The 11,110-nt window shown below is 49.0% G+C and overlaps 1 long non-coding RNA gene across 1 annotated transcript; it reads right to left on the bottom strand.

Moving 5' to 3' along the window:
- Window positions 1-4,954: 4,954 nt before the first annotated feature.
- Window positions 4,955-8,044, bottom strand: LOC123082031 (uncharacterized). The gene is made up of 2 exons (XR_006438921.1): window positions 7,748-8,044; window positions 4,955-5,260 (listed from the first exon to the last, which is right to left on the bottom strand). It is a non-coding gene; the product is annotated as an uncharacterized lncRNA (long non-coding RNA).
- Between the last annotated feature and the right edge of the window lie 3,066 nt (window positions 8,045-11,110).

The raw sequence follows: 11,110 nt of genomic DNA, 5'->3' as shown, positions 1-11,110 counted from the left end.
GGGTACTTATTCTTGATTGTCTTCTTGTTTCAATGGGCCGTAATCGATGCAAAGTCGGTCCGTGCCATACTTCTTTTGGAAAAAAACGAACACCACAACCCCAAGGAGATGAACTTGGTCTGATCATCCCTAGACGCTCTTGTTCATCGAGCTGCTTCTTCAATTCTTTTAGTTGTTTTGGCCCAAGCTTGTATGGGCGCTTGCAAACGGGTTCTGTACCGGGCTCAAGATCAATAACAAACTCGACTGGTCGGTGAGGAGGCATACCCGGAAGCTCTTCAGGAAAGACATCTTGATACTCACAAACAACTGGAATCTGAGAAATAGCGTCTAACTAGCCTTTCTCATTGAGAGAGAACAACCGAATGGTTTCATCACGAGCGGCAAAGATGATCACATCATCAAAGGGATGCATCAATTTGACTTCCTTTGCAGCACAATCAAGAGAAGCCTTGTGCTGAGAAAGCCAATCCATGCCAAGAATGAGATCAATATTAGAGTCGCTAAGAACAATTGGGGAAGCCAAGAATTTATAATTTCCCATCTTGATGGTAACATCCGGAACCACCAAATGAGAACTCAAGTGCTTGCCTTGGGAAACAACCGCTAATGGTTTTTCCATATGTGCCGAAATGAAATCATGCTTTGTGAAGAACGGTGTTGACATGAAACAATGCGATGCACCAGAATCGAACAAAACTTTGGTAGGAAAAGAGTTAACTGAGAGGTTACCCATGATCACATCTGAAGAATCCTCTGCTTGAGCTGCATTCAACATGTTCACCTTTGCAAACTTTGGATTGTGCTTGACAACTGCATTGCTTGACGACCTCACATGAGGAGGAGGCGAAAGTTGCCTCTAGGTGCACTTGTTTGCATAGTGACTTTTCAGACCACACTTGTTGCAAGTAACCTCTGATAATGAGGAAGAGGAGGAACACCCATCCTTGGAGCCTGAGTCTGAGACTTGTTCTAATAGCATGGGTTGGGTGGGTAGGAAGATCCATGACCACCTGAGTGCTTTTTCTGGTAGGGCTGACGAAACGGAGGAGGTGGAGGAAGCCAGAACTTATGTTGCTTTGCTGTCACCTGAGAGGAAGAAGAAGATGGTACTGCATCCCTGATTCTCTTCTTTGAATCCTCACACTTGAGCTGAGCAACTTCTTGCTTGAGGGCCATGTTGTAGAACTGATCGAATTGAGTAGGCTCAACGAGAACGAGAGCTAACTGCAGATCCTCTTTGAGGCCACCCCTGAAGTGATAGATCATGCTCTTTTCATCAGGAACGTCTTGCCTTGTGAAGCGAGCAAGCTTCTGAAACTGGATGTTATATTGATACATGGACATACTTCCTTGATTGAGATTGTGGAATTCCTCACACTTGCTCTCGACAACACTTGTTGGAATGTGATGAGCCTGGAAGTCCCGGCAGAAGTCTGTCCAGGTAATCATTCGACCTCCTCTGGAATCTTTGTATTGTTGATACCAATCTACGGCTTGGTCCTTGAGCTGAAAAGAAGCGAACATGGCGTAGTCCTCATGCCTGACATTGCTACATTCCAAATGCTTTTTGATGACCACGAGCCAATCATCGGCGTCCATGGCCTCGGCACAAGCGTTGAAAGACTTCGGCTGATTTGCAAAACACTGGTTGAGGGTAGCAAACTGAGGCTGATTGGTGAATTGCCTTGACCTTGGTTTCCTTGATTGCCTTGGCCTTCGTTGTGCGCTTGCAAGAGCTGTAAAAGCATCTGGGTATTGGCGTTGGTGGCCGCCATCACATCTTGCCATGCCTCCGAAGGCGGAGGAGGTGGCGGAGGGTTGGACTACTCTCCATCAGTATGTTGTGGATTCAGAGGTGTTGGGGGAGCCATCCTGAAGAAGGTGACATCTGTTAGAATCATGATAGACAAGCTAAATCAATAGATAGATATGTGCAAAGAAGTCTTCACAATAAGCATCTGAACAGAGATTGAACGAATGAATTCCAAAGTTAACATTACACGACCATTAAGGTGAGAAGCCACTTAGACAAAGGTTGATGAATGAAACAACAAGGTATGACTGGAACAAATAAATGGGAAGGATTTCCCAATCCCAGACCAATTATCTATCAGAAGAATAAGTAAGAGCTACTTGAATTCCCACCTATTAACTCCCAAAACTTTCTAGTTATGCAATCTGGTGTTGGGGATACAGGGAGGCACAATATATATTATACAACTAACAAACCCTACGCTCCAACTGTATCCATCCATCAACACATAACCAAGAAAACTCCGGAAATCGTGTACCTCGACCTTCGAAAAGCATCAGATATAAGAGCTATGGCAATACTCCTGAACTCTCTCCCCAGTACTGGGTGGCGTCGAGGTTATCTCACCACTAACTGCATATAAGAGATTTTCGATGTCAGCGACCTCAGGTATACCAGAACTGCAACGATAAAATTGTGACGACAACACCTCAGAGCTCAACTCCCCGGGACACTGCCACGACCCCTAAATGTTAGGAGACACCAAGGACAATGTTCTCGTCACAACAATATCGGAACTATCCCAAGATACCCGCATGATCCTAATTTTTTTAGTGAAAATGAGGAGAGGAAAGTCAAAACATCTACGTCGGGATTCCTCACCAGAGCGACGAAGGGGGGCTGAAGAGTAAAAAGAATCCTACTCTCATATATATATATATATATATATATATATATATATATATATATATATTCCTAAGACTCAAAATAGTTTTGCTCTAGACTCAACAACGTCAGCGGTTCGATCAAGCAGGGGCTCCTAAGTTGGGATGGCTCTGATTACCAACTTGTAACGCCCAATATGCGACTATAATCCATATGTGTCGAGGCATGACTTGGGGCGCATATTAGTATGGTAGCAAGAGTGGTTGTATCTTTGCTCATATCATGTACTAAATAGATAGAATACGAGCTTTGGCTTACAATCGCCACAATGTCACACAATATCATCAAGTTATACAATCATCCAAAAAGAACACAAAGACCGGCTACGGACGAAATCAAACGAATAAAAGACAACCACCCATGCTAAGTCCCGATCGACCCTACTAGGCACCACTATTGATCGTCTAGAAAGGAAATGTAGTAACAGCCAAGGTCTTCGTCGAACTCCCACTTGAGTTCGGTGGCATCACCTGCATTAGTCTCGTCGGTACCTACAACCGTGTTTGTAGTATTTGTGAGCCACGAGGACTCAACAATCTCAAAACCCGCGGTATCAAGACTACTTAAGCTTAAAGATAAGATGTGGTTATATGGTGGAGTTGCAGCAAGCACTAAGCAAATATGGTGGCTAACATATGAGTACAAGAGTAAGATGAGAATCTACGCAAAGGACGTCAGCTAGAAGTGATCAAGAAGTGATCCTGACACTACAAAAAAAAGACACATTCGTGACATTTTGGGCCGAACGAAAAAAAATTCTGTCATACTTATGACACTTCTATGATGATAATTGTGACAAAACCCGGTATCATCCTACATGTGATGGGCTCCTACTTCTATGACAAAAAATCATGAAAGAAAATGGGCTTTTCGTCCTGGGCGGGCCGGAGATGCAGCTGCATGACATTCTTTGGGCCGTCCATGACGGAAAAACCGTGGTAGAAGAGAGGGCGAGGAAAATATCAGGGTGTTCCCGGTTACGGTGGGTGGTCGGGGCCGAACGATGCACGGAGGTTTGCGCGTTCCTCTTGTACACGCACGCGCGTGGGTGCGAGGCATCGGGCTCTAACTGAACCCGAGCAAGGCGTTCGCCTACTGAACCAGAGCAATTGCACTGCAGGCTACGCATACTGAACCTAAGCTTTCGATCGATGGCTGTTAACGGAACCCAATCGAGTGGTTCCTTCGCTACTGCTGCTAACTGAAGACGATCGATGCTGCCTCTAGATGAACAGTGAGTGTTGCTGGGGGGTTTGGATGAACAGTTCCCGATGGGGGTGGATGAATAGGACCCCGTGGTGTTGCCTCTAGATGAACAAGACCCTGATCGATCGAGCCGGTTGGGGCTGGATGAACAGGTCCCTGTGGAGGGTTGGATGAACAGTAGACAATGAATGGGTGGATGAACAGTAGCCCGTGGAGGGGTGGTTGAACAGGAGCCCGTGGAGAGGGCTGGCTAAACAGTAGCTGGTGGAGTAGCGCGCGGTGGAGGCTGGATGAACAGGAGCCCGTGGAAGAACAGTCGCAGGTGGAGGCTGGATGAATAGGAGCCCGTGGATGAACAGTCGCAGGTGGAGGCTGAAGAAGGTCGACGGTGGATGAACAGTAACCCGTGGAGGCTGGAGGGCATCGACGGTGGAGATGAACAGTATCCCGTGGAGTCCTGTTTTGTGGTACGCCACACCCCTCCCGATGAACAGGACCCCCGTTTCGACCATAGCGCTCCAACACAAGTCCGTTTTCTCCATTTTGCGGTGCACCACACCCGTCCCAATGAACATGACCCTCATTTCGACCGTTTCCTCTATTTTGCGGTACGCCAGACCCCTCCCGATGAACAGGATCCCGTTTCGACTGTGGCCAGTCGAACACAAGGCCATTTCCTCCGTTCTGCGGTACGCCAAGCCTCGTTTCCATCGGCTGTTCCGTCCAAGCCCTCCTGAGGAACACAACGATGCATTCCGTTCCGACCCAGCCGGTTGGCTCCCCATGAACATGACGACGACGCTGCTTCTCCATTCTGACCCAGCCATGTACACGAGCCCTGGCTGTACGTATGCGCGAGTAGGCGTTCGAGACCCTGCTCGTATGTATGTACATGGCCTTATTTTCTTTCTTGCACACTGGCCGCTGTACGTACGTGTACATGCTACGTGTGCGTGTGACGCCCCCGATTCAATCGTACACTAAGCATACACGCAAACGTGTACGATCAAGATCAGGGACTCACAAGAAGATATCACAACACAGCTCTACAAATAAAATAAGTCATACAAGCATCATATTACAAGCCAGGGGCCTCGACGGCTCGAATACAAGGGATCGATCATAAACGAGTCAGCGGAAGCAACAATATCTGAGTACAGACATAGGTAAACAAGTTTTCCTTCACAAGGCTAGCACAAACTGGGATACAGGTTGAAAGAGGCGCAGGCCTCCTGCCTGGGATCCTCCTAAACTACTCCTAGTCGTCGTCAGCGGCCTGCACGTAGTAGTAGGCACCTCCCGAGTAGTAGCAGTCGTCATTGACAGTGGCGTCTGGCTCCTAGACTCCAACATCTGGTCGCAACAATTGGATATAGAAAGGGGGAAAACGGGAACAAAGCAACCGTGAGTACTCATCTAAAGTACTCGCAAGCAAGGAGCTACACTACATATACATTCGTATCAATGAATGGGGGTAGTATATGTGGACTGAACTGCAAATGTCAGAATAAGAGGGGGATAGCTAGTCCTATCAAAGACTACGCTTCTGGCAACCTCCATCTTGCAGCATGTAGAAGAGAGTAGATGGTAAGTTCACCAAGTATCGTCGCATAGCATAATCCTACCCGGCGATCCTCCCCTCGTCGCCCTATGAGAGAGCGATCACCGGTTGTGTCTAGCACTTGGAAGGGTGTGTTTTATTAAGTATCTGATTCTAGTTGTCATCAGGTCAAGGTACAACTCCGGGTCGTCCTTTTACCGAGGGACACGGCTATTCGAATAGATAAACTTCCCTGTAGGGGTGCACCACATTTCCCAACACGCTCGATCTCCTTTGGCCAGACACACTTTCCTGGGTCATGCCCGGCCTCGAAAGATCAACATGTCGCAGGCCTACCTAGGCACAACAGAGAGGTCAGCACGCCGGTCTAAATCCGATGGCGCAGGGGTCTGGGCCCATCTCCCATTGCACACCTGCATGTTGAGTGGGTGGCCGGAAGCAGACCTATCCTCCCTAATACAAGAGCAGGCATTCCAGTCCAAACCAGCGCGCGTCGCTCAGTCGCTGACGTCACGAAGGCTTCGGCTGATACCACGACATCGAGTGTCCATAACTGTTCCAGCGTAGTTAGTTAGTGCGTATAGGCCAGTGGCCAGACTCAGATCAAATACCAAGATCTTGTTAAGCGTGTTATTTTAAAGTAACCGCGGACGCCGACCAATGCCAGGCCCACCTCTCACGTAGGTGGTCCCCACCTTCCCTGTCGCTCCGCCACAAAGTAACAGTCGGGGGCCATCGGTAACCCAGGCCGCCACTACCTGGATGGAACCACCTGCCCCTTCAGCCCCCACATCGGAATCACTTGCGGGTACTCTATGAACCGACCCGACTTTAGTCATCACAAGTACCATATAATATGTATGTAAATATATACACGTGATCACCTCCCAAGCGATCACGGCCTGATAGTATAGCATGGAAGACGGACAAGAATATAGGGCCACTGATGGAATGCTAGCATCCTATGCTAAGTATTTAGGATTGCAGGTACAGGTAACAACAATAGTAGCAAGGACAGGCTAAGCATCAGAATAGGATTAACGAAAAGCAGTAACATGCTACACTACTCTAATGCAAGCAGTAGAGAGAAGAATAGGCGATATCTGGTGATCAAGGGGGGGGGCTTGCCTGGTTGCTCGGCAGACAGAAATGGACCCTCGAAGGTGAAGTAGTCGATCACTGGTTCAACCACGGTCTCGGGGTCTACCGAAGAGAAGTAACGGAGGGGAACACAATAAATAACTGAGCAATCAAAGCATCATAAATCATAACATGGCAATACGCAGTGCTAGGGGTGACCTAACGCGGTACTAGGCTATAGTCGCGAAGGGGGAAAACATTAGGGAAAGTATCCCCGACGTTTCGTGTTTTCGGACAAATGAACCAGAGGGGAAAAGTTGTGTGTTCTCTATGCTAGGGATGTGTGGCGGACGAACTGACTGCGTATTCGGATTCGTCTCGTCGTTCTGAGCAACTTTCATGTACATGTATTTTCATCCGAGTTACGGATTAATTTATATGATTTTTCAAAGTTTTAAGTATTTTTTTGAAATTACAGATTTACTTTAAATTCGAAAATCATTTTAATATCTAAATGCTACGGGTACCAAAAAGTGTACACACACTTTTGCACATCAGGCTGACAATGGGCCTAGAGTCAAAGTCACGGCTGACTATGTATGCCTTATCCAAATGAACTGTACACACGGGCCCCACATGTCATTGGGTGTATATTTAATTAACTCCTACACCAATTCTAACAGGTTTTTTAACCTAATTGCGGGTTAACCCCACTAACATAAATAGGGGGCCGTCCACTGGGCAGAGACCAAGGCCGGCCATGGCTGGGCCCGCGCGCGCGCTCGCTCACGGAGGAGCGCCGACGGCCATCTCGCAGCGCGCCGAGGGAAAGGCAGGGTGCGGCCTCGGCAGTGGCCGCCCTAGTGAGTGCGGGAGGGGGCGCAGGCGGACTCCAGTGCGCCGGGGGGGAAGCACGACGCAGGGGCGCGAGGCACGGGCGGGCTTGGTTGGCGGAGGCGGTAGAAGAGCAGCAGCAGAGCAGTGCGGGGGAGTGGGCGAGGCGCGGGCTGCAGGGGAGCGTGGGCGGCTGTGGCCGAACGCGCACAGGTGGCGGCAGGCAGTAGCGGTTCTAGAGCAGCAGCAGCGTGGGCACGCACAGGAGCTCGAGTTCCGGCCATGGCGGCCACAGACGAATACGGGACGGAGCCTAACAGAGTGGATCGAAGAAGGGAACGAGGAGAATTGGCCGAGGATCTCACCACAGAGCTCGTGGGTGCGTCGGGGAAGCCGGGGACGGGCCGGAGCAAGGTGAATCGATAGCGAGGTGTGTGACGGCCGATGGGGAAGAAGAACGACGTGATGGCTCCATGGCGTCCTAGGTGATGGCGCTCTACGTGTGTGAAGAGGATGACGACGTGCTCCTCCTGGGCATGGCGATGCGGCGAGACACGTCGGGGGCGCCCGCGGATGGCGGTGGTCGCGGTGGTGGTGCGGCGACGGAAACGGGCGCGTCGGGTGAGGAGGGGGAAGAGGAGATCTGGGAAGAGAGGGGGAACTGGGGGCGTCTAGGGTTAGGGGAGGCCGCGGGCGTCCTTGTAGGTCGCCCGGGAGCCGCCGGATGGCCGCCCCGTGGCCATCGTCGCCGTGGACGGACGCTCTGCATCCACGGGGTTGTGTGAACAGGGAGGAAGGGGATGAAGGGGTGTTGGGCTGGCTTTGCCAATTGGGCCTAGTGGCCCAGGCAAACCGGGGGGCTTTTCTTTTCCGTTTACACATTTTAGTTTCTACTTTCAATTTTTGGCTACTGTTTTGTATTAAATTGTAAAGTAAATGAGTTTTGTTAGAAAAGGGGCGTGCCACATAAATCAAGAACATCAATTCTAGGAGTCACAAAAAGTTTGAGGCCAAAAGGAGTTGCCTAACCATTTTTAGAAATTGAAAAGGTCAACTTTAAATGTTGTTGGACAACTAAATAAATTCCAGGGGCACTTTGGGTATCCAAAAGAGGTTGGTTCTAACATGACAAATATTCGGTGATTATTTTCCACACTTCGAACATTTTAGTTTTGAAGTTTGACAAATTTGAATTTTTGACTTTAGATTTGAATTTGAAATTGAATAGTGACTTGGATCAAGTGAGGATTAGCAACAGTAAGATTGATGACCTGGCATCATTAGCAGGAGGTTACTGTAGCTTAATTATCCGGGCGCACAGCGCGCCTCTACTACGACACGTGCGCGCCTCTACATGGACCAATATGTACATACACGTTCGCGGCCAGAATGACAATGCTACGTACGCTTCGACCAGGTGGGTCCCGACTGCCAGACACTTCCTTGCGTGCAAAGATGTAGCTGGTGGGTCCCAGCAGTCAGTGGGGCGAATCATTTTTTTTGCCCGGACGCACTTCCTTGCCTGCGAAGATGTCGCTGGTAGGTCCCAGCAGTCAGAGGGGAAACGTTTGTTTTGCGAAATACGGTTGCCCGTCTGGTGGGTCCCTGCTGTCAGGTGGAGGAATCATTATTTTATGCGTAATAAGGAGGCACTTCCTTGCTGCAGCCGTGGACCCAGCTGTCAGCCTCTCCATGTACAGTCCACGTCTGATGGAAGTTGTTCCTTGACCACGTTGTCCACGCCGCGCCGAGAGCACCAGGACGGTGGACAACGACGAGGCCTAGGAAGGGGACGATGTAGAGCCGGGGAAGACGCGGCAGTGGATGCCCACGCGTAGAGGAGTATGAGGGTTCACTGGTTTGCTGCGGTGTGAGGCTGCGGTCGCCGCAGAATAACAGGGGGTGTGGGTGAGTAGAGGGATGGCATGGCCAGCGGTGGGAGTAGTAGGGGCCGGTGAGGCCTCCGCGGCATCGCAGCCTGCCACGGGAGGTAGGAGCATGGGGCATGATCGGCGTTGGTTTGGGCGGCTGGAGCAAGAAGACAAGAGGTTGAAGAAGCACTAAGGCCGTTGGATGGACATCATACGGTCACTGTAGCTAGAATCGTTCATATTGACTAAGTTGACAAAGCCCACCGTCCCCGTCAACTTAGTTGGCCCACAAGTCAGCCTCCCACTATTGTGGGTCCCAGCTCGCAGGGGGTATTCATTTTTGTGTGCGTAATAAGGAGGCACTTCCTTGCATGCGAACATATAGCTGGTGGGTCTGACCTGTCAGCGGTGGGAACATTTTTTTCTCGAAATACAGAGGCCCTTCCAGTGGGTCCCAGCTATCAGGTACAGGAATCATTATTTTGCGCATAATAAGGAGGCATTTCCTTGCATGAGGCCGTGGACCCAGCTGTCAGCCTCTGCTCGCACAGTCTACTTCCGATGGTGTTGTTCGTTGACCACTCTGCACCGAGCGCATCCAAGGTGGTGGACGACGGCGAGGCCCCGGATAACAACAAGCTGGAGATGAGAAGACGCGGGAGTAGAGTCGCAGACGGAGAGGTGTACGAGGGTTAACTGGTTCTGGTGCGGTGTGGTTCGGTAGTCGGTGGAGAAGAACAGGAGGTGTGGAGGGGTGGAGGGGTGGCCTTGCCAACGGTGGAATAGCGAAGCGTGCTAAGCAGAGCTGCTACCAGCAGGAGGCGGGAGCAAGTGGTCCCGACGGCGCTGGAGGAAGAAGACGAGAGATTGAAGATGGATGCCGGTCATTGGATGTAAATCCAATGGCGAACGATGTCAGAATCATTTGTTGACTAAGTTGACAACGATTTGCATTGGCTTCGACCTATTGGCCCACATATCAGCCTCCAAAAATGTGGCACATATTCAACCCATTTTTTCAGAATATACAGTCTTTTTTGTGGGGTAGAATTTCCAGTCAATTTGATCTCTTTTTATCATTTGCAGTCCATTAGCTAGGCTGGGTGAACAAATAATGTAGCGGCCATACGGTCCATTTATGTTATTCCTAAAAAATTACAGGCCATTTGCACTTTCTCGAAATACACGATTTTGCTGGGCTGATTCTAATTATAATGTTGGGGTGGGCGCAGCAATGTTATCAAAAAATAAACAGGGGTTGAGCATTTTGTTATTACATTGGTCCTTAAATCTTACCAAGCTTTTTCGCCAGGATTTTTGTTGCCAAAAAATCCAGGATTTATAGTTAAGAATTATTTTGATCAGTTAATAAGATGTGAGATATTGTTTTCTTACATATGTAAGTATCTGTTAAATATATGATGACAATAACAATAATATATAATAACATATAAAATAATTTGAATATATACAATATAGTTATAAGGGAACCATAAGTTGGACCAGGCATTCCTATTCTTATATAGAAAAATAGAACAGTCCTTTGCATTTTCTTCACAAAAAAATACATAAATTAGGCTACCGATGTTTCAGGAAAAATAAAACCTGGGATGGGAGGTCCATAGGCCGGTCGATACATGACGGCCCTCAAGAAAATACAAACAGGCCTATGGACCTCCCGTCCGAGGTCGTGGGTTGCGCATGTTAAAAAAAAGCCTAGACAGGGCAGTCCAAAACCCAGCTGATACTTGCTGCCCTAGTGATAATAAATGATACCCGCCAGCTCCTCGGCTTCGTTGTGAATTTATCTCCTATAGTAACTACGTTGAAGAACCTAAAAAGTGTAACTATGTTGAC

Source organism: Triticum aestivum, chromosome 4A (genome assembly GCF_018294505.1).
Source record: "Triticum aestivum cultivar Chinese Spring chromosome 4A, IWGSC CS RefSeq v2.1, whole genome shotgun sequence".
Classification (NCBI taxonomy): Eukaryota; Viridiplantae; Streptophyta; class Magnoliopsida; order Poales; family Poaceae; genus Triticum; species Triticum aestivum.
This window is presented reverse-complemented; position numbering and strand designations above follow the sequence as displayed.